We start from the raw sequence: 23,076 nt of genomic DNA, 5'->3' as shown, positions 1-23,076 counted from the left end.
AAACAAGTTTTCTAGCCTGAACTGGTTGAATTTGGATCTTCTTCATGGCAAAGGAGTTTTTACCTGGAATTTAATTCATTAAGGGTGAAAACTGGCTTATGTCAAAAATGAGCATTTCAGAGCGAGAGGAGCCTGTTTCTGCACTGTACAGTAGCCTAAGCTGCATTTCACTGAAAAAAGGTCTTTCAAACAAGTTTTCTAGCCTGAACTGGTTGAATTTGGATCTTCTTCATGGCAAAGGAGTTTTTACCTGGAATTTAATTCATTAAGACTGAAAAGTGGCTTATGTCAAAAATGAGCGTTTCAGAGCGAGAGGAGCCTGTTTTTGCACTAAGCTGCATTTCACTGAAAAAAGGTCTTTCAAACAGGTTTTCTAGCCTGAACTGGTTGAATTTGGATCTTCTTCATGGCAAAGGAGTTTTTACCTGGAATTTAATTCATTAAGGGTGAAAACTGGCTTAAGTCAAAAATAGACGTTTCAGAGCGAGAGGAGCCTGTTTTTGCGCTGTACAGTAGCCTAAGCTGCATTTCACTGAAAAAAGGTCTTTCAAACAAGTTTTCTAGCCTGAACTGGTTGAATTTGGATCTTCTTCATGGCAAAGGAGTTTTTACCTGGAATTTAATTCATTAAGGGTGAAAAGTGGCTTATGTGAAAAATGAGCGTTTCAGAGCAAGAGGAGCCTGTTTTTGCACTGTACAGTCGCCTAAGCTGCATTTCACTGAAAAAAGGTCTTTCAAACAGGTTTTCTAGCCTGAACTGGTTGAATTTGTGTGGCGGAGCGCTGTTGAACGCCCGTCATTTCCTGACCGGCGCGCTCTCTCTCTCAGAGAGTGCCGGTGGGGCGCCTCATTGTTCCGGCAGAGCCAAGCTCCTTATCACCTGTTTCCCCGCCGGCCGCATCTCGCGGTCCAGCAGTGACATAAACTTTTTACCCTGAACTCTGTTCTCCCCTCCGTGGGTTGTCGAGGGTGCACACTCGGCGCCTACGCGACACGTACACACACACACACACACACACACCTACACACATGCTCACCTGCTGTTGCTGCGGAGGTCTGTCTCGGGTTCACGGGCCGAACCGAGGCAGTTCCGGGCCACGTCATAAGTAGCGCACTGTGGCGTGCTTCCATGGGTCAGGCGACCATGGACTAAACTATGTGTGTTAATTGTTTTGAAATATTGTTAATGTATGTGTTCTGTGGGAAAAGTGGCACAGCCATATGAGGGGTTATTAGTGCCACAGTACTGGGGTTATATTTAAAGGGGTTCTGTTAGTTTTGTGCTTTGTTTCCCAGTTTATGTTTCTTAACCCGTGTTTTGTTAATTGGTTTGCCCGGGGGAGGGGCCAAGGGGGTTTTTAAAGAGAGCTCGGCTCACTTGAAGGAAGGATTCGGCTGAGTGGCATGTGGATAACAGTTGCTGCCTGTTCCTTGTAAATATTTTTTTTACTCTGTCATATTGTAAATATTCCTGCGTTTTTTTTGTTGCTTTGCCACCTGTGGGTATTTTTGTCTTTGGGTTTTTGGTGTAATAAAAAGAAAATCACCAAACTAAAGTTTGCCGACTGGGCCATCATCTTTCCAAACCAGCGTTTCAAAGTATCGAACCCCGACATTTGGTGTCAGAAGTGGGATGGCCAGTCGACGAGGGCGCATCCGGTACACAGGAAGACGGGTACTGGGTTGCGCTCACAAAAGGAGGAACCAGTGCAGGACAAAGATGGCGAGGAGGGAGCCTGGTCCACAGCCGAGGAGGACGAAGGGGGTGCGGCGGCCCCAGTCCGGCAGGCCGGCCCTGGAGCTCCAAGTCCAGGAGAGGAGCTGGTGGCGGTCATGAGGACCTTCCTGGAGGGACAGCAGAGAAGAGAGGAGGGGTTCCTGGCAGAGCTCAGGGGACTCCAGGCTTCGTGGCCAGCCCCCGCAACTGGATCAGGCAGTGGCAGGGCCGAGGCCGGTAGCACCTGTCCCTGCACCTGGGTCCCTATCACCATCTGAGAGGTCGCTGATGAGCCTTAGAATGGACTTACCTACACCTGCTGCACCGCGCCGCAGTTCACCCTTAAGGGCGGCAAGGTTTGGGGTGAGCAGTGGGACAGAACCTCCGAGGCCGGAAAGCAGACCCTTTGGTGACCCCAAGATTCCCCAGTACCTGGCTGGGGAGGACATTGGAAATTACCTGCTTCGCTTCGAGCGGATTGCCAGAACGTGTGGTTGGCCAGATGGTGAGTGGGCGTGTCGCCTGGTGCCGCTACTCACTGGGAAGGCGCTAGAGGCGTACACCGCTATGGACGAGGAGAGGGCTCATTCATACCCGGACCTGAAGGCGGCACTCCTGACCAAGTTTGACGTCTCACCGGAGACGTATCGCCAGCAGTTCCGGGCCATGGCAGTTCCACCGGGAGAGAACCCAACAGAAACTTACCACCGCTTAAAGGGTCTCTACCGTCGATGGATTCGGCCAGAGCAGCATACCAAGGAGCAGATCGGTGAGCAGGTCATCTTGGAGCAGCTGCTGTGAGTCTTCCCAACAGACATCCGCACCTGGGTGAAGGAGCACAAGCCAACGGATGGGTTAGCTGCAGGCAAGCTAGCGCTGCAGTACCTCAACGCACGGAGGGGAGGCCCGCCTGCTTATCACGGTGGTCCCAGTCGCCAGGTTTCGTCGCAGCCCAGACCAGCAGCCAGAGCCAGCCAGCATCCGCCTGGAGAATCCCGGCCCACACCTCGCCAGCGCAGCCCCGGTAAGGAGTTCATCTGTTTCTACTGCCAGCAAGCAGGGCACAAGGCTTCGTTGTGCCCCATCAGAAAAGCTAAGCTTAGCGGGGCATGCTACACTCCTCGGGCTGAGGTTGCAAGTGCTGGGGGAGGGCAACAGCGTTTTAAGGACGTTACCATTAATGGTGAGTCTGTGACTGCTCTGGTTGACTCGGGGAGCTTCCTGACGCTGGTCCGAAGGGAGTTGGTGCCAACGGGCGTGGTGGATTATAGCAGACAGGAAGACATTTTGTGTGTGCACGGGGACAGCCATTCCTACCCCACAGCTGAGGTGACGGTGGTGGTGGATGAGCAACCTTACCTGCTGACGGTCGGGGTGGTGGAAAGGTTACCTGTTGCTGCTATCCTGGGGTGGGACTTACCTGTGCTGCTGGACGTGCTGCTGGAGGCCGGCCCCAAAGACAGTGACCTGGGGAAGGGTTTGTCCGGTTATGTGATCACCCGCACCCAGGCCAGGGCGGGGGTGACAGCCGACCCAGGGCCGAAAAAGGGGCCCGATCCAGAACTCTTTTCAACCCTGGACAGCAGTTTGTTTGAGGGGCCCATGAAGGGGCCCAGGAAGTCTCGCCGCCAGCGGCGGTTTGAAAAGGGGCTGAAGTCCCGGGAGCCGGACTGTGCAAAGGGACTGGCAAAGGGCATGTGGGAGGTGCCAGAGGACATTGGGGCCCTGCAAAGGGAGGATGGGACTCTGAAGTCCTTGTTCGCCAAGGTGGTTGGGGGGCTGGATATGTCAAAAGGGGAGAAAGAATGTTTTGTTGTTGACAGTGATGTTTTGTATGCAGTGGCGGAGGGGGTCAAACGCCTTGTGGTTCCTGTGTCATGCCGGCCGATGATAATGCACCTGGCACACACCTTGCCTTGGGCAGGTCATCTTGGCCGCAACAAAACCTATTTGCGCATATCCCCCAGGTTCTATTGGCCTTCCATGTATGTTGATGTGCAAACCTTCTGCAAAACCTGTCCCACCTGTCAGAAAACTTGCTATGTCTGCCAGTCCGACCGAGCCTACCTACAACCCCTGCCCATGATCTCCACTCCGTTTAGGCGTGTGGCCATGGACATTGTGGGCCCATTGGTGAAGAGCAGTGGGGGGCACCAGTACATCCTGGTGCTCTGTGACTACGCCACACGGTTCCCAGAGGCTTTCCCCCTGCGCACGGTCACTGCTCCTGCTGTTCTGCGTTGTCTTGTTCAGTTGTTTTCCAGGGTTGGTGTACCGGACGAGATCATCACAGACCAGGGGACCAACTTCACCTCCAGACTCCTGCAGCTCTTCCACCGGCACTGGGGATTTCGGCGATCAAGACCACCCCGTACCACCCTCAGACGGACGGCCTGGTCGAGCGCTTCATTCAGACCCTGAAGAAGATGCTGCAGAAGTTTGTGGCCGACACTGGGAGAGACTGGGACCAGTGGCTGCCCTACCTGCTTTTCGCCTACCGGGAGGTTCCCCAAGCATCCACAGGGTTTTCCCCGTTTGAGCTTCTGTATGGCTGGGAGGTACAGGGGCCATTGGATCTGCTGCGGAAGACCTGGGAGTCTCCCGCAACCGGCACCAGTGACCGTGGTGTGGTCCAGTTCGTGCTGGAGATGAGGGACCGGTTGGCAAGGTACCGAGACGAGGCCGAGGTCAACCTTCGTGAGGCCAAGCAGACCCAGAAGGCGTGGTACGACTGACAGGCCAGGCACAGAGAGTTCCAGCCTGGCCAGAAGGTCCTACTCCTCCTGCCATCCTCCAACAGCAAGCTGCTGGCCAAATGGCAGGGCCCGTACACCGTCCTCAGGAAGATGGGCCCGGTGACCTACGAGATCCACCACCCGGACAAGAAAAGGGCAAAGCAGGTTTACCACGTCAACCTGCTGAAGGAGTGGAGGGAGGCTCGGGTTCCCGTGGCGTCTCTGCTGGTGACGGCGGTGGACAGCGCGGGGGAGGAGGAGTCTACCCTCGCCGACCTGAGCCAGTCTGCGGAGCCTGCTCTCGGGCACCTCTCTGCCGCCCAGTCCAGCCAGCTGTGCCAGGTGTTCCAGCGGGTCGCCAAGCTCTTCGCGGCCAACCCGTGGGAAGACTGACCTCGTGGAGCATGTGGTCCGGCTGAAAGACAAGGGGCCGGTTCGTCAGAGGGCCTACCGGGTGCCCCAGCACCTGGTGGCCAAACTTCAGAAGGAGGTGGAGGAGATGCAGCGCTTGGGGGTGATCGAGCCGTCGCAGTCTGAGTGGTGTAGCCCGGTGGTCATTGTGGGGAAGAAGGACGGTTCCCTGCGCATCTGCATGGACTTCAGGAAGGTCAACGCCATGTCAGAGTTCGACGCCTACCCGATGCCCCGGATCGACGACCTGCTGGAGAGGATTGGTCGGGCTAGGTTCATCACCACCCTGGACCTCTGTAAAGGGTACTGGCAGGTACCCCTGGAAGCGTCCAGTCGTCCCTGCACAGCGTTCCAGACACCTGCTGGCCTCTTCCAGTTCACGGTGATGCCCTTCGGCCTACATGGAGCACCAGCAACTTTCCAGAGGCTGATGGACCGTGTCCTGCGGAGGTGTGAGGACTGCAGTGCTACCTACCTCGATGACGTGGTCATCTTCAGTGCCACCTGGGAGCAGCACCTGCATGATCTGGAGCGAGTCCTGGGCCAGATCCAGCAGGCAGGCCTGACGCTGAATCCAGCCAAGTGTCAATGGGCCTGGGAGGAGGCGAAGTACTTGGGGTACCGGCTTGGACGAGGGGAGGTCCGACCACAGGTGGACAAGGTCGAGGCCATCCGTAGCTGCCCACGCCCTCGCACGAAGAAGGAGGTGAGGTCCTTCTTGGGCTTGGCCGGCTGGTACAGGAGGTTCGTCCCACAGTACGCCACCCTCGCAGCACCTCTGACAGCACTGACGGCGAAGGACCAGAGGAACCCGGTCATCTGGAACGAGGACTGCGAGGCGGCGTTCCAAGCTCTCAAGGCCTGTTTGTGCTCTTCGCCAGTTCTGAGGAGCCCTGACTTCAGCCAGCGGTTCCTGGTTCAGACCGATGCCTCAGCGGTGGGACTGGGGGCAGTCCTGGCCCAAGGTGAGCCTGGTGACGAGCGACCGGTGCTGTACCTGAGCCGGAAGCTGCTGCCACGGGAGACCAGGTACTCCACTGTGGAGAAGGAGGGCCTGGCCATCAAATGGGCCCTGGAGAGTTTGAGGTACTACCTGCTGGGGAGAGAGTTTGACTTAGAGACTGATCACAGGGCTCTGACCTGGATTAACTCCATGAAAGACCACAACAGTCGTCTCACCCGCTGGTACCTCTCTCTCCAGCCGTTCCAGTTCCAGATCCGACACCGAGCGGGCAAGACCAATGTTGTGGCAGACTATCTCTCCAGGTTGCCGCACATCGTCAACCTCGGGGAGGAGGGGGATAATGTGGCGGAGCGCTGTTGAACGCCCGTCATTTCCTGACCGGCGCGCTCTCTCTGTCAGAGAGTGCCAGTGGGGCGCGCTGCGCCCTCATTGTTCCGGCGGAGCCAAGCTCCTTATCACCTGTTTCCCCGCCGGCCGCATCTCGCGGTCCAGCAGTGACATAAACTTTTTACCCTGAACTCTGTTCTCCCCTCCGTGGGTCGTCGAGGGTGCACACTCGGCGCCTACGCGACACGTACACACACACACACACACACACACCTACACACACGCTCACCTGCTGTTGCTGCAGAGGTCTGTCTCGGGTTCACGGGCCGAACCGAGGCAGTTCCGGGCCACGTCATAAGTAGCGCACTGTGGCGCGCTTCCATGGGTCAGGTGACCATGGACTAAACTATGTGTGTTAATTGTTTTGAAATATTGTTAATGTGTGTGTTCTGTGGGAAAAGTGGCACAGCCATATGAGGGGTTATTAGTGCCACAGTACTGGGGTTAGATTTAAAGGGGTTCTGTTAGTTTTGTGCTTTCCCAGATAGCATACGGATGTGGGCCACTTCAGGCAACAATCCGGCACTGTAGGCATTCTTCTGGCCCGCACAAAACAGATGTGAGCCTAAACTGGCCCATGTGGTAAATGCTACATTCGGCCCTTATATCACAAAACAGATATGGCCCATCTTTGGCAAATACGTGGCAGAGTAGGGAATGGTTATTCCTTAAGTGAACCAAGGCTGGGCCACATATGGTTCAGCACACGTGGCCCACCTTTGCTGAAACACATTTGGGCCAGTTTTGGGCAAAAGACGGCAAATTAGCATCGACTAATCTGGATGTGAGCCTAAAGTGGCCAACATATGAGAAAATACAAGTGGCCCACCTTTGCTGAAACACAATTGGGCCAGTTTTGGCCGAAAGACGGCAAGTAAGCATCGACTAATCTGGATGTGAGCCTAAAGTGGCCCACATGTGGTTTAGCACACGTGGCCCACCTTTGTTGAAACACATTTGGGCCAGTTTTGGCCGAAAGACGGCAAATTAGCATCGACTAATCTGGATGTGAGCCTAAAGTGGCCCACATATGAGAAAACACAAGTGGCCCACCTTTGTTGAAACACATTTGGGCCAGTTTTGGCCGAAAGACGGCAAATTAGCATCGACTAATCTAGATGTGAGCCTAAAGTGGCCCACATATGGTTTAGCACACGTGGCCCACCTTTGTTGAAACACATTTGGGCCAGTTTTGGCCGAAAGACGGCAAATTAGCATCGACTAATCTGGATGTGAGCCTAAAGTGGCCCACATATGACAAAACGCAAGTGGCCCACCTTTGCTGAAACACAATTGGGCCAGTTTTGGCCGAAAGACAGCAAATTAGCATCGACTAATCTGGATGTGAGCCTATGTGGCCCACTTATGAGAAAACGCATGTGGCCCACCTTTGCTCAAACACAATTGGGCCAGTTTTGGCCGAAAGACGGTAAGTAAGCATCGACTAATCTGGATGTGAGCCTAAAGTGGCCCACTTATGGCTCCACACACGTGTTTATTGAAACACATTTGGGCCAGTTTTGGCTGAAAGACGACAAGTTAGCATCGACTAATCTGGATGTGAGCCTAAAGTGGCCCACATGTGGTTCCACACAGGTGGCCCACCTTTGTTGAAACACATTTGGGCCATTTTTGGCCGAAAGACGGCAAGTTAGCATCGACTAATCTGGATGTGAGCCTAAAGTGGCCCACATATGGTTCAGTAACATTGTGGGGTCCATACTTTGTGAAGTACAAATGTGCCAGGACAAGAAAAGACAAGACAAGTTAAGTTAAGTTAGTTTGCTTCTCTCATTGAACCGCTGTCCACTATTCAGGGTATAGGGGATAACAGGACCCAAATGCAGACTCAAATGGAACAGTTTATTATTTTAGAAAGAGGTAAATAAACAGGTAATCAAAGTCCAACAGAAATAAAGTAGCAACAAAAGAGTCAACGAGCCTAAGTCTCGGACAGGGGAAAAAACAAGGAATCCAAAGTGCAAAGTGCAAGTAGATATTCCTTTTTCGGTGGAAATGTTCCATGATGGGCATGATTGGCAATGTTGCAGCATGAACGACCTGCAATATTGATCCTTCACTCATTCTGGAAGAAGCTCGCCACTAATGGAGCCCCCGTCAAGCTTCTTTGCTGGAGCTTGAAGCAGTTAGAGGACTGAAGACTTTTAGGCCTGAACTGCCTTAATTGTGTTCTCCACTATGGAGGTGAGAATTTTATCCAAGCTAATGTCTATCATGAACAACACATCCCCATGGCAAGCCCGGATGTTGCACCCATGATACAAAGAGAAACAAAACCGTTCATAAAAATCTGAGAGAAAAAAGTTAACACAACAAGCGGATGGTGAATTCTGAGAGTTGTTATCCGTCTGATACCAGCAGGAATTACATACAGTAGGCATAGTCAAGTTTAACTTGTTCTTCTCTTAGTGCAATATTATCTGTCAGTATAAATAATATGCTGACTGTGATGAATTTGTTGTTTGTTGATGAAAGTTAATTTATAAAAATATATATATATTGACCAACAATTCTGTGTTTTCTCTGATTTGAGTATATGCATTTTCATGTGTGGCCAATGGAATGTCCTTCCAGAACTTATTCTACACTGAAAAAAGGAGACTGGCCAACTCTTGGATTTATGTCAGCATCTTGGGTGTATTGAACACAATTGCCTCATGTTTTAAAGTTAAACGTAACTATATAGTGTAGAAACTACATAATATGCAGAGAGGGTACATTAATTTGTTCAGATCATGTTGGGATGAAGTGAGTCAATAAAGTAGCGATGTTAATTATCGCGATACCGCACGCGATTTCGTCTTGCGCACTTTACAGTCACGTCCAAGAGCTCGCCGTACGGTCCGCCACGCCACGCCACGATTCGGTCGGTAAGTCTGGATTTTCTGATTAAATATTGTCGAAATCTCAGCCAAATGTAGTTTAATGTCTTGAGAGTCACTACGTAACGTTAACGTTGAACTAAGTGAGTTCGGTAAAGTCCCATGAGCTTATTTGCTCGCGCTATTTTATCACTATGTTTTATTTGAATTTGTTTTTTGAGCGGGAGCCGTCCATGTTACATTCAACTTAACTTTGCGGCGCTCCTTAGTCTTCTGTTTGAATTGGTTTGCCAACTGACTGTTCAGTTACATTGTGTTAACTAGCTAACACACTAGCTAACACCGCTGATGACAAAGCTAATGTCATCAGCGGCATTAAGTTAGCGACCCCCCTCCCCCCAAACACCGTGTAATGAGAACATGAGCAGAAGGAGAGGAAATTCAAACAAAAAAGGACACATTAACTGGTGTGCGTCTGCTCTGTCTGAGCAGTGGTAGCAATAATCACGTAGCCATGGCCTGCCACTGCCTAATGTTCATAATGGCAACTTAACTTTTTCTTGGATACAAGCTGCTGGCTTTGCACAGTCAGCCCAGTGTTTGAACATGGAACATGATTAGTCTCTGTTCTCATCAGAGAAGAATCACATTAATTATTTGATATTTTACAATGGTTTATGCAGTGTACCTAAATAAAGTTGCCGGTGAGAGTACATCTAATGTATGTTTATTAAAATACAGTTTTCATAATGCCTAGATAATGCCTCATAATGCAAACTCAAGTCTGCATATCACCTGGAGTCAGCTGATGGATCATGGGCTCAAGTTTTTGTGGTGAGACCAGGATGTTGTATTTGCTCTTATTATTACCGTAATTAGTAGTAATTAGTAGTAGTTAATGCATTACAGATTTTAATGAATCCCTCAGCACATGCATACACAGACACTGGCCACCTCATTAATACATCTGTGGTATCTTATACGACAACTCTGTCATAGGTTCAACTTTTACCTGTATATATTGTCAGACAGGTGATTAATGTAATTAATTTAGCTAAAGCCTTAATTTAGGCTTGGACTTTTGTCTGTGTATTTTTAAAATGTGTCCTGCTCAAACTGTTTTTCCAGGATCTCCAACCCTACCTTTAATCCTTCTTTGTTTTTACTTCCACAGCTAGAAGTGTTCCAGTGACAGAGTGAATGTGGCAATGCAAGACCTGCCCTTCAGTTTTTCCAAGTAGGTCCCATATTCTGAAGTACTATCGAGTCAGACATAGACATTATGGGAATAACAATCGTATTCCATGTGTGCATGCAAGCTGCCCATGCACTTTTAGAACGTGGAATGCATTGTTAATTCATTTGAATAGATGTTATTAAAACTAGTCGTCATCAGTCAGAGAAATGTACATTTAGTTGCCATTTGTGTCCTTGTAAGGATCTTGTGTCTGAGAGGGATTACTGGACTCACGTTAATGCACATTTGAAGATAAATGAGGTTGTAACGTGCATGTTCTTGGATTGCAAATTTCAAACAAACATCTTAGGATCTTTTAAATCCCACAAGAGAAAACACAGGTCTTTTTCACTAAAAGATTTTAAACCAGGAATTGTAGTATCAGCCACCCTCGCTTCCCCAGAATCTGCTTCAAATACGTCTGATGATGACATTGGTGAGGATGCTCAACCAGGTAGCAGTACTGGTGTTCTAAATGACCACCCAGATGTAATCGAGCACAGTTTGGCAGCAGCTTTTATGTTTTTTTTGTGATGCTCCCATGATCAGCAATGTACAAGAGAGATGGCCAGCTCTTTTTGATGCAATGGAGGTAATTTAAAAAATGATGCCCTGACTAGTTGTGTCATAGATATGGTGTTCATGTGAGAACCTGTGAGTACTGATTCCACTGAAAGGACCCAGTCATTTTTATCATGCATTCACTGTCACTGCACTGCACTATGAGAAATGTATCTTTTTTTATATCATCTCCGGAGATTATATAACGTCCAGTCCATAAAGGTCAGGTCCAAACAGGTAGTTTTACTGTTGGTTTTTAGATACTGGTGTCACATGCTGACTGTTTAAAAAAGTCAGAGTTTTTGTCTTTGATCACTTTCTTCTGTGCTACTGAAAATTTGAGTTCAAATATCTCTATTGTCTTTGTTATAATTCTTAAGGATGACATTGATGCCGGAAGGGAGTCCCTCATTAAAGGACTCTGCATCTATCTGAATGAGAATCCCGACGTCTTGGTGCAGGAGTACATGGTGGGTGTTTTGTGAGTAGATTGTGGCTTTGCTACATTTCCAAACGTATTCAGTTAACCCTGTGATCCTACTTGGACCGTTTAGGTCCATTTGCCATCTTTATCACCTTGGCAAAGTGATTCCAGTGCTGAGATTAAAAACAAATGGTCCAAACAGTCCATTTTTTCTCCATAATCCCCCATTATGAAAGTGAAAAACCACCTATATTGACCCCTCTGCCACAGAGTGAAAAAATATTGTTTCTCTTACATTAGGGATTACACTAGTGTGAAAACACTTCAAATTTGTGAATCTAGTGAAAGAAGGAAAAATCCACCATCTTCTTACACTGCACTGACCCTCATCTGACAAGGGCAGAATTGGGACTGGGATACAGCCCTGGAGTAAATCAAGGTTAATAATAAAAAATCATCCAGGAACATGAAAACAACTTCCAGAAGAAATGAGGACGAGAATTCAGTCTTTACATTAGCTTGAAGGCTCTTCTTCATTTGATCTGGAATTTGTTATGTCTGTATTTTATTTTTTCTCTCAGAAATTGACCATGAATGGCAGCATGGCAGGGCAATCTTTGGCTGTAGTAATCTGCTATGCTGCTTACATGGGTTTAAATAAACTATTGCATTAGAATTGCTGCATTCAAAAGCATCAATTTTTTTATTTTATTTATTTATTTTTAAAAAGCTTCAAGAAATGTTTTATCTTTAACCAGGACATGACTGAGGCCACTGCACTGAGTGCCATTGAGAAAACGACAGTGGGAATATGTCACCAGAGAGACGCCAGGCAATGACTTTTCTGATGTTGGCATCATCATCGAGGGTGTGGTGGTTCTTCAAGATCTGGATAATGTAGCCCTTGCAACAGCCTTCCTGTTTGGACTTTTTTACTCTTTGAACATGAGGTATCCGTCACAGCTCCGCTATACTTTTGAAGTGATTCAAAAGGTGGTAATGGAGTTGGATGTGGCTCAACTCTCGAGGAAAGCCCAAAGCTTAAAGACAAAACTGTTCCAGTAAGGAGAGCTCACTGTTGTTGTGCACGTGAGGCGGTTAGCTCCAGGTAGGAGGACAATTAAAGCTCACACTTGCTCTCCTGCATTTTGGAGGTTGAATTTCCAGGTGAACAATCAGCAACAGCATGGGATGTTTCAGTTGTAGTAAGGAATTTTAAATACTTCTAAGATACTGTTCTGTTTTGAACCAAGATGTCACAATGAGGTCAGTCATTGCTGTTTATCCTATGGCTCTTGAATAAAGGCTTTGACATGCAACTGTTCATTTCTGTTTTTAATTGGGGTAAAAATGGGTAATGTCAATGATTAAGAGAGTTAATAGAAAGGTATTAGGCATTAAAATAAATGATTGTTGAAATGGCAATGGCAACTAACGTTTTTGCATTTCAAATCAGTTCTATAGTTGAATCGAATTGTTTACAGTTACAATTGTTATTTAATTTAATCTTGACAATAGAGACCTTGAACATAATGTTTGTATTGTTCTCTTCAAAGATGGTTGCCTGTAGCCTTTTCAAAAGAAAAGGTCTAATTTCCATTCTGTGGCTGAGTCGGTAAAACACTGAAAAACTGACATTACTTGTTCACTGTTGATTTGTATTACAGTAGAACAGTAATGTCAGTTCAATTCTTTACCTACTGTCACTGCAGTGAAATTAGACATTTTATTTTGAAAGGTTACTAGTGGTACAGGCAACCATCTTCAGAGAACAATACAAACAATCTGTTTTTAGGCCTCCATTGTAAAATTGTGTAATTGACACTAGACTATAATACGAACATGTAAAATGAAAATAACGTGTAGTATTTACGCTACCAAATAGTATTGGAGTAAAAGTTATTGAATAGTGTTGAAATGAAGTGATGAAATTGTGAAGGATTTAAATGTTCCAAGAGCTCAAATTACTTTATCAAAACATGTTTTAATCACACTGTATCAACACAAAATATACAGGTTTATTGAACATGAATAACTTGTGTTAATTTAACTCAATTGTTTAAGTTGCTGCCAAAGCAAAACATCTGTGTGCAACCAATGTCCACCATTGAATTAAGTTAATCCAACATGTTCCTTTTTTCAGTGTATGTACAAATCCCTACATGTTCTCATGCTTGTCAAAGCGCTGGTTACTGAGGAAGCGAGTTTGCACACATTGTTGAGTTACATGTGTGTATACGTGTCTGGTTATTAATATGTGTATGAATGTGGTTATTAGAGGAGGATAGTTGGACTGTTATCTGTTTGAATGTGTGATAAGAGTAAGAGAGTATGTGCTGTTGTGCACTTCATGATTTGGTGCTCTTGTTCCCTGCTTTTACTAGTGTATTCTGTCTATTTTTAAAATATTATGGTCATCATGTCACTCATATTTCAATGATTTTAATACTGTATCTGCTTTAACTTTACCTGCCCAGGGACTACAGGCGGAACTATAACCTGGCTCAAAGCATCTCTTCTTGTCTTACAAGATTAATGTTTTTTTGTGCATTGTCCCTGTTTTAAATAAATAAATTCAATTCAATTCATTAAATTCACAACATACTGTACATTCCTTGACCGAGTGTGCCAATAAGAGCATAGCCTAGGCCAAGAGTGACAGTTCATTTGTGAACAGAAACCGCTCCCACCTGCTCTCTGTGTCACATAGAAAATGACTGGCAGGTCGACATTGGAAAATGTATTGACCTACATTTACCTGAACATATCACCCACAGTGACAGTGTTTTTTTTTTTTTTTTTTTTTTTTATTAAGTCAACGCTATTAAGTCTGTAAGGATCGTATCTTTATTCAAACTCTACTTTCCGTTATGTTTTTTTCCGCTTTAAGTTGGAGTTTTCCAAATTACGAGTCTTTTGAATGCATCATATTCGAATTGACGAAAGGGAGCAAGGGAGCAAAAAGTGCGCGAGCCGGAGATCGAGGAGAGAAGTCACGGTGAGGTGAGTCCCTGAACGAAAAATAAATGAATGAATTTCTGTGGGAAACATTCAGCTCTTATTGTTGGAACTTCACATTGTTTTGTCAGGTTGCCAGTGCTGCGAAAAATGTTAGCTAGTTAACATTCAGTTTTTATACAAGGTTAATATGACCAGGCAGCAGGGCTCGAAATTAACGATGTCCCGGCGGGGACCATAAAAATTCCTGCTGGGACACACTTATATTTTGTCCGGGACAATTACGGGACAGTGAAAAAAAAAATGTCAAACGCTCACTCTCAAACAAAATGCTCAATTCCCTCCTCCGTATATCATTGCATTTCCCTGAGGTTGAGGACTATAATGCAGAGCAGGCAGTTGAGAAGTGGTGGCAAAGTGGTCAGAGAACATGCCGACCCATGTTCAACGACTCTGTGTGAGACAAGAAAAATAAATCTCTGTGGCAGTGAACTTTCCCTCCAGAAAACAGCATCCCTCCCCGCGAGTGAAATAGTCAGACAGCGTATTGTTTACTGATGGTGATTATGTAATTTTGTACGAAAAACGTAACTTTGTCACTTTCCAGGCTGTTTGGTGGGTCAGGATCTCAATCACAACACATTATAACAGCATCCATATGATTATAACAGTCAGAGGGTACATGTTTAAACACATGCCGCTGAAAGCCCCACTAGGATTCAGAGAAGCACAGTACAGAAGCACAGAATGTGTTGCTGCCGTTATTACTGGTACCGGTGCCGCGTCGAGTCTCCCTGATCCTCTCCCCAACACACAGCCGCTTCTAGCCGCAGCGGCAACCTGAGCGGGGTCGCTCTGCGAACTACGGCGCCGCGGAGCTACAGGCCCCGGTCTTCCTACTCCTCTCCCCCACATACAGCACCCTGTGCTGGGTCGCCCAGAGCGACGAGTCTCCCTCCAGCTCTGGAGCTCTCCACGGTGCTGCTAATGGCGGCTTCTCATCGTCTTTCAGACCTTAGACCATAGCTTTAAGTAATACAATTAATTAAAAATGCTGATAGTCTAATACTCGTTATAAAATACTTATAATACAACAACATATACACCCAATCACATTTTATAAGGCACCAGTTTAAAGCTGCCATTCTTAAATTGCTCTGTTTGCTTTGAAGAAGACATACTCTGTGCCGAAATGTCAGCAACCTGCACCATAATAAAAATATCTAAAACTATGTGCTTCACCATCTTCTCCAGCTATTTATCTGCCCCCTGCTCTAAGATGCACCAGTCTGCAATCAGTTCGTCAGCTGAAGGCGAGAGTTTTCCTCCTACAATTTTAGTAATTGGCTGGTCATGGCTAGACTGTTTTCAAACTACATTCATTGCTGCCCAACTATGGGCAGGATATAGCATGTCATGCAGTTAGCCATTTCTCACCATTGTGTGCAATCTATCCAAAGCTTTACAGTTTTCTCAATTTTTAGGAACGGTCAGAAACAATCAATTGACGGCCACTGCAACAGACCAGGAGGTGGAGGCTTATATAAAAAGGTGGCTTCATCTCGCTGGAGACAGGGATGGTGGGAGGAGAGAGAGAGAGGAGAAAAGGCGTGCCACACAGCTCGCACGTAAGTCAGCTACAATACCTATTTTGCAATATATGTGTGATACTGTTCTACAGCAGAAATCAAGATGAAGCTGTCAGCATATGTAAAAAAAAAACGAGCGCAAAGTACAGAACAAATCTCCCCAATTCTAAATGAGCAAATACAATTAAAAAAGGCAGTGTTGTGATTTTTGCCATTTTTTCCGCTATGGTCACTTAGGAATTAGAAGCTTGTTCAGCCACCATGCAGCAAGCATAGCCATTTTCTTGTAAATGTAAAGATTTCACTTGGCAGTGGTGGGACAGTAATGTAAACTGTAACTGGAATTGTCACCCATTGCCTTTCTTAAAAGCCAGTACATGGGTCTGAAAAGTAGGGAAATCACATTTCAGTTAGAAACACATCTTTAATGAAAACTGTATTTGACTTTAGTATAATATTCTATCTACAAAATAAATTAATGAATATGAAGCAACAGCTGAAATATATTTTTAAATATATTAATATTACATGCCATCTCCCTGCTAAATTGAGCTGGAATGAAAGAACCCCCTATCAAACACAAAAACATACTTCTAATGTTAACATGAGTGGATGAAGTTTTGAGTCTTAAGATGTGGTCTTATCTAACCTCAAACTTTTCCCTTTACTGCTGCATTCATGGTCTTCAGCTCCACCATGTGGGCAGGTCTGATGTAACTACACAGCGATTGTGTGAGTGAGGCTAGCTGACTCATTGTCATCTCAGACTTGATATGTGATAGGTTTAATATGTAGGATGGAGTTGCTTCCAACTGAGAGCCTCAGCCATGTTGCAATGGAATATAATACTTACCTTGGCATAATATATAAAGAATAAACCAGGACAGAGAGACCTCACCTCAACTTTTATCCCAACTCTCTCCTCTTGTGAGGGCTTTTAGATCTGAGTATGGCCCCAGTGTTCCGCCAGAGCACCGTGCCATAGCACACAGACCTCTGGTCCAGTAAATGTCCAGTTTTGTGGATACCTATTACGCACCACCAGACTGACAGCTATCTTGGGGGTCCCCATGGAGAGTCATTAAAGAGGAAATATTCAAGATTTTTACCTACTTTTTACTTAAAGCAGAAGTAAGCGATCCGGTCGTTTTGGCTAACTTCCTGTCAGCGGATGGAGTTAGCAGTCCCCGCCCTCTTCCCTACGTCAACACATGCGCGTGCATCCCTTGGCTGCACACACAGAGAGGACCGCCCCTTTATGCCGTTCTCTCTCCTCATTGGATAAAGGTTGTAGGATACAAGGAAAGTTTTCTCCTCGGCTTACAGCAGAGCAGGGTGACTGACAGACCCGTGTTTCGGACCAAACACTCTATATAAGTGATTGCTGTCGGAAGATATAACTATATAAGACTTATATTAACACAAACATTCCGCTTACTTATGCTTTAATGAAACAGCTTCAGAGTAATGTTGCTGGCTTGTTCCAGGGAGAATGGAGGCTCTCTGCCTTCCACCTAGCGTCACTTGGCTGAAAACCAACCTTGTAAGATCAGACCCTCCGACCCAGTATCCCAGCTCTCGTGCTGGCAGCATCATGACACACCAAAACACCCTGTATCCATTATCTTTTTATGAAAGGATAGAACCACACAAATACACACATTGCAACATGTATATGATATGCTCCATTAATTGCATTATGGCTGGCTTCAGTGAACCAACAAATGCTGAGGAAAGGTTAGCAAAATAGCAAAAAATCAAATGGCTGTGCACTATTCCCCTTTAACATGAAGACAAACTCAAATATACATTATGTTTTATTACTGTAACTTCAGGTTAAATGTGAAGTTTGTCAGAGTGTTTGATGAACACAATATTGTATAACTTTATATCACTTTACAGGGCCTTTTTTGTTTGGTCTCCTGATAAGGTTTTGTGTTTTGCACTGCAACCATATACAGTAACCACAGTACTGCTTTACTGAGTCAACAAAATATGTTCTTTTGTGCATTTCTTAAAGGGCCAGATGAAGAGGAGACAATGGTGGGGCCATGAGTGAGCGTGTTCCGCAACAGTGTTCCGCAGTCAGAATTTTCATGTTCATCTTCATGTTTGTTTTGTTTGTGTTGTGTTGTTGTTTGTGGCACATGTTAAAAAAATAAAATAGTTCTCTACTGTTCACAAGTTGTTTCTCGTGTCTGGTTTTTTCTTCAATTCTTCAGTAGGTATCTTCATCTTTGACTGAGACCAACAAGACTGGACCATTGCCACCATTTAACACAGTATCTGGAGGTACCATAATGACATGTACAGTAGCCACAAATTCAGACCAGTTCTGGTTTATTTATATGATGTGTTCATATTTGACATAGAACTTTGTCATGGTTTGGTTGTGACTCCAATGTGTACAGGCTAGACAAGATCATAGACTGTAAACCAGTTCTGATGTATTCAGCTCTTGGTTAATATGTAGCATTATGACTAGGCTGTGGGTCATATGTGAGAAACAAGTGTGGACCACTCATGTCATTCCATGTGGTAGGTGGGTCAGAATAAAAATGCATAGTGGCCCAAATTTGGGTGAGTGCTGGTTTATTTGGTCTATTTTTGGCTGACACTTGGCACTGTGTTGGTTTGGTTGTGGCCCACTTCTGGCAAACAACTGTGGACCACATTTGTGCCATCATTCCAAGTGGTATATGGGCCAGAATAAAAATGTACAGTGGTGGCCCACATTTGGGTGAGTGCTGGTTTATTTGGTCATGGCTGACATTTGGCACTGTGTTGGTTTGGTTGTGGCCCACTTCTAGCAAACAGCTGTGGACCACTCATGTGCCATCATTCCATGTGGGATGTGGGCCAGAATAAAAATGTACAGTGGTGGCCCACATTTGGGTGAGTGCTGGTTTATTGCGTGTCGGCTGACATTTGGCACTGTGTTGGTTTGGTTGTGGCCCACTTCTGGCAAACAACTGTGGACCACCCTTGTGCCATCTTCCCATGCCGTACTTGGGCCAGAATAAAAGTGTACAGTGGCCCACATTCGGTTGATTGCTGGTTTATTTGGCCTGTTTTTGGTTGACATCTGGCATTGTGATGGCTTGGTTGTGGCCCACTTTTGGCAAACAGGAGCGGACCTCCCAAGTGACATCATTCCATGCGGTATGTGGACCGGATGAACATGTCAGGTGTGGGCCAGATATGGGCCAAAAGAATTTTGCTATCTGGGTTGTTTCCCAGTTTATGTTTCTTAACCCCTGTGTTTTGTTAATTGGTTTGCCCGGGGGAGGGGCCAAGGGGGTATTTAAAGAGAGCTCGGCTCACTTGAAGGAAGGATTCGGCTGAGTGGCATGTGGATGACAGTTGCTGCCTGTTCCTTGTAAATATTTTTTTTACTCTGTCATATTGTAAATATTCCTGCATTTTTTTTGTTGCTTTGCCACCTGTGGGTATTTTTGTCTTTGGGTTGTTGGTGTAATAAAAAGAAAATCACCAAACTAAAGTTTGCCGACTGGGCCATCATCTTTCCAAACCAGCGTTTCAAAGTATCGAACCCCGACAATTTGGATCTTCTTCATGGCAAAGGAGTTTTTACCTGGAATTTAATTCATTAAGGGTGAAAAGTGGCTTATGTTAAAAATGAGCGTTTCAGAGCGAGAGGAGCCTGTTTTAGCACTGTACAGTCGCCTAAGCTGCATTTCACTGAAAAAAGGTCTTTCAAACAGGTTTTCTAGCCTGAACTGGTTGAATTTGGATCTTCTTCATGGCAAAGGAGTTTTTACCTGGAATTTCATTCATTAAGGGTGAAAAGTGGCTTATGTCAAAAATAAGCGTTTCAGAGCGATAGGAGGCTGTTTTAGCACTGTACAGTCGCCTAAGGCTGAAAAGTGGCTTATGTGAAAAATGAGCGTTTCAGAGCGAGAGCAGCCTGTTTTTGCACTAAGCTGCATTTCACTGAAAAAAGGTCTTTCAAACAGGTTTACTAGCCTGAACTGGTTGAATTTGGATCTTCTTCATGGCAAAGGAGTTTTTACCTGGAATTTAATTCATTAAGGCTGAAAAGTGGGTTATGTCAAAAATGAGCGTTTCAGAGCAATAGGAGGCTGTTTTAGCACTGTACAGTCGCCTAAGCTGCATTTCACTGAAAAAAGGTCTTTCAAACAGGTTTACTAGCCTGAACTGGTTGAATTTGGATCTTCTTCATGGCAAAGGAGTTTTTACCTGGAATTTCATTCATTAAGGGTGAAAAGTGGCTTATGTGAAAAATTAGCGTTTCAGATCGATAGGAGGCTGTTTTAGCACTGTACAGTCGCCTAAGCTGCATTTCACTGAAAAAAGGTCTTTCAAACAGGTTTACTAGCCTGAACTGGTTGAATTTGTATCTTCTTCATGGCAAAGGAGTTTTTACCTGGAATTTCATTCATTAAGGGTGAAAAGTGGCTTATGTCAAAAATGAGCGTTTCAGAGCGATAGGAGGCTGTTTTAGCCTAAGGCTGAAAAGTGGCTTATGTGAAAAATGAGCGTTTCAGAGCGAGAGCAGCCTGTTTTTGCACTAAGCTGCATTTCACTGAAAAAAGGTCTTTCAAACAGGTTTACTAGCCTGAACTGGTTGAATTTGTATCTTCTTCATGGCAAAGAAGTTTTTACCTGGAATTTCATTCATTAAGGGTGAAAAGTGGCTTATGTGAAAAATGAGCGTTTCAGAGCGAGAGCAGCCTGTTTTTGCACTAAGCTGCATTTCACTGAAAAAAGGTCTTTCAAACAGGTTTACTAGCCTGAACTGGTTGAATTTGGATCTTCTTCATGGCAAAGGAGTTTTTACCTGGAATTTCATTCATTAAGGCTGAAAAGTGGCTTATGTGAAAAATGAGCGTTTCAGAGCGAGAGCAGCCTGTTTTTGCACTAAGCTGCATTTCACTGAAAAAAGGTCTTTCAAACAGGTTTACTAGCCTGAACTGGTTGAATTTGGATCTTCTTCATGGCAAAGGAGTTTTTACCTGGAATTTCATTCATTAAAGGTGAAAAGTGGCTTATGTCAAAAATGAGCGTTTCAGAGCGATTGGAGGCTGTTTTAGCGCTGAAAAGTGGCTTATGTGAAAAATGAGCGTTTCAGAGCGAGAGCAGCCTGTTTTTGCACTAAGCTGCATTTCACTGAAAAAAGGTCTTTCAAACAGGTTTACTAGCCTGAATGAGTTTTTACCTGGAATTTCATTCATTAAGGCTGAAAAGTGGCTTATGTCAAAAATGAGCGTTTCAGAGCGATAGGAGGCTGTTTTAGCACTGTACAGTCGCCTAAGGCTGAAAAGTGGCTTATGTGAAAAATGAGCGTTTCAGAGCGAGAGGAGGCTGTTTTTGCACTGTACAGTCGCCTATAAGGCTGAAAAGTGGCTTATGTGAAAAATGAGCGTTTCAGAGCGAGAGCAGCCTGTTTTTGCACTAAGCTGCATTTCACTGAAAAAAGGTCTTTCAAACAGGTTTACTAGCCTGAACTGGTTGAATTTGGATCTTCTTCATGGCAAAGGAGTTTTTACCTGGAATTTCATTCATTAAAGGTGAAAAGTGGCTTATGTCAAAAATGAGCGTTTCAGAGCGATTGGAGGCTGTTTTAGCACTGTACAGTCGCCTAAGGCTGAAAAGTGGCTTATGTGAAAAATGAGCGTTTCAGAGCGAGAGCAGCCTGTTTTTGCACTAAGCTGCATTTCACTGAAAAAAGGTCTTTCAAACAGGTTTACTAGCCTGAACTGGTTGAATTTGGATCTTATTCATGGCAAAGGAGTTTTTACCTGGAATTTCATTCATTAAAGGTGAAAAGTGGCTTATGTCAAAAATGAGCGTTTCAGAGCGATTGGAGGCTGTTTTAGCACTGTACAGTCGCCTAAGGCTGAAAAGTGGCTTATGTGAAAAATGAGCGTTTCAGAGCGAGAGGAGGCTGTTTTTGCACTGTACAGTCGCCTATAAGGCTGAAAAGTGGCTTATGTGAAAAATGAGCGTTTCAGAGCGAGAGCAGCCTGTTTTGGCACTAAGCTGCATTTCACTGAAAAAAGGTCTTTCAACCAGGTTTACTAGCCTGAACTGGATGAATTTGGATCTTCTTCATGGCAAAGGAGTTTTTACCTGGAATTTCATTCATTAAAGGTGAAAAGTGGCTTATGTCAAAAATGAGCGTTTCAGAGCGATTGGAGGCTGTTTTAGCGCTGAAAAGTGGCTTATGTGAAAAATGAGCGTTTCAGAGCGAGAGCAGCCTGTTTTTGCACTAAGCTGCATTTCACTGAAAAAAGGTCTTTCAAACAGGTTTACTAGCCTGAACTGGTTGAATTTGGATCTTCTTCATGGCAAAGGAGTTTTTACCTGGAATTTCATTCATTAAAGGTGAAAAGTGGCTTATGTCAAAAATGAGCGTTTCAGAGCGATTGGAGGCTGTTTTAGCACTGTACAGTCGCCTAAGGCTGAAAAGTGGCTTATGTGAAAAATGAGCGTTTCAGAGCGAGAGCAGCCTGTTTTTGCACTGTACAGTCGCCTATAAGGCTGAAAAGTGGCTTATGTGAAAAATGAGCGTTTCAGAGCGAGAGCAGCCTGTTTTTGCACTAAGCTGCATTTCACTGAAAAAAGGTCTTTCAAACAGGTTTACTAGCCTGAACTGGTTGAATTTGGATCTTCTTCATGGCAAAGGAGTTTTTACCTGGAATTTCATTCATTAAAGGTGAAAAGTGGCTTATGTCAAAAATGAGCGTTTCAGAGCGATTGGAGGCTGTTTTAGCACTGTACAGTCGCCTAAGGCTGAAAAGTGGCTTATGTGAAAAATGAGCGTTTCAGAGCGAGAGCAGCCTGTTTTTGCACTAAGCTGCATTTCACTGAAAAAAGGTCTTTCAAACAGGTTTACTAGCCTGAACTGGTTGAATTTGGATCTTATTCATGGCAAAGGAGTTTTTACCTGGAATTTCATTCATTAAAGGTGAAAAGTGGCTTATGTCAAAAATGAGCGTTTCAGAGCGATTGGAGGCTGTTTTAGCGCTGAAAAGTGGCTTATGTGAAAAATGAGCGTTTCAGAGCGATAGGAGGCTGTTTTAGCACTGCACAGTCGCCTAAGGCTGAAAAGTGGCTTATGTGAAAAATGAGCGTTTCAGAGCGAGAGCAGCCTGTTTTTGCACTAAGCTGCATTTCACTGAAAAAAGGTCTTTCAAACAGGTTTACTAGCCTGAACTTGTTGAATTTGGATCTTCTTCATGGCAAAGGAGTTTTTACCTGGAATT

General features: G+C 45.3%; 2 long non-coding RNA genes across 2 annotated transcripts; both read left to right on the top strand.

Moving 5' to 3' along the window:
- The first annotated feature begins 11,012 nt into the window (after positions 1 to 11,012).
- Positions 11,013 to 12,603, top strand: LOC311253857. The gene is made up of 2 exons (XR_014621978.1): positions 11,013 to 11,325; positions 12,038 to 12,603. It is a non-coding gene; the product is annotated as an uncharacterized lncRNA (long non-coding RNA).
- A 1,607-nt stretch (positions 12,604 to 14,210) lies between these two features.
- On the top strand, positions 14,211 to 18,004 carry LOC311253856. Its single transcript, XR_014621977.1, has 3 exons — positions 14,211 to 14,282; positions 15,722 to 15,865; positions 17,847 to 18,004. It is a non-coding gene; the product is annotated as an uncharacterized lncRNA (long non-coding RNA).
- Positions 18,005 to 23,076: the final 5,072 nt, after the last annotated feature.

This window comes from Pagrus pagrus, assembly GCF_965226575.1.
Source record: "Pagrus pagrus genome assembly, contig: HAP1_SCAFFOLD_55, whole genome shotgun sequence".
NCBI classification, from domain to species: Eukaryota; Metazoa; Chordata; class Actinopteri; order Spariformes; family Sparidae; genus Pagrus; species Pagrus pagrus.
Note: the sequence above shows the minus strand (reverse complement) of the source record. Positions and strands in the feature narration are given on the sequence as shown.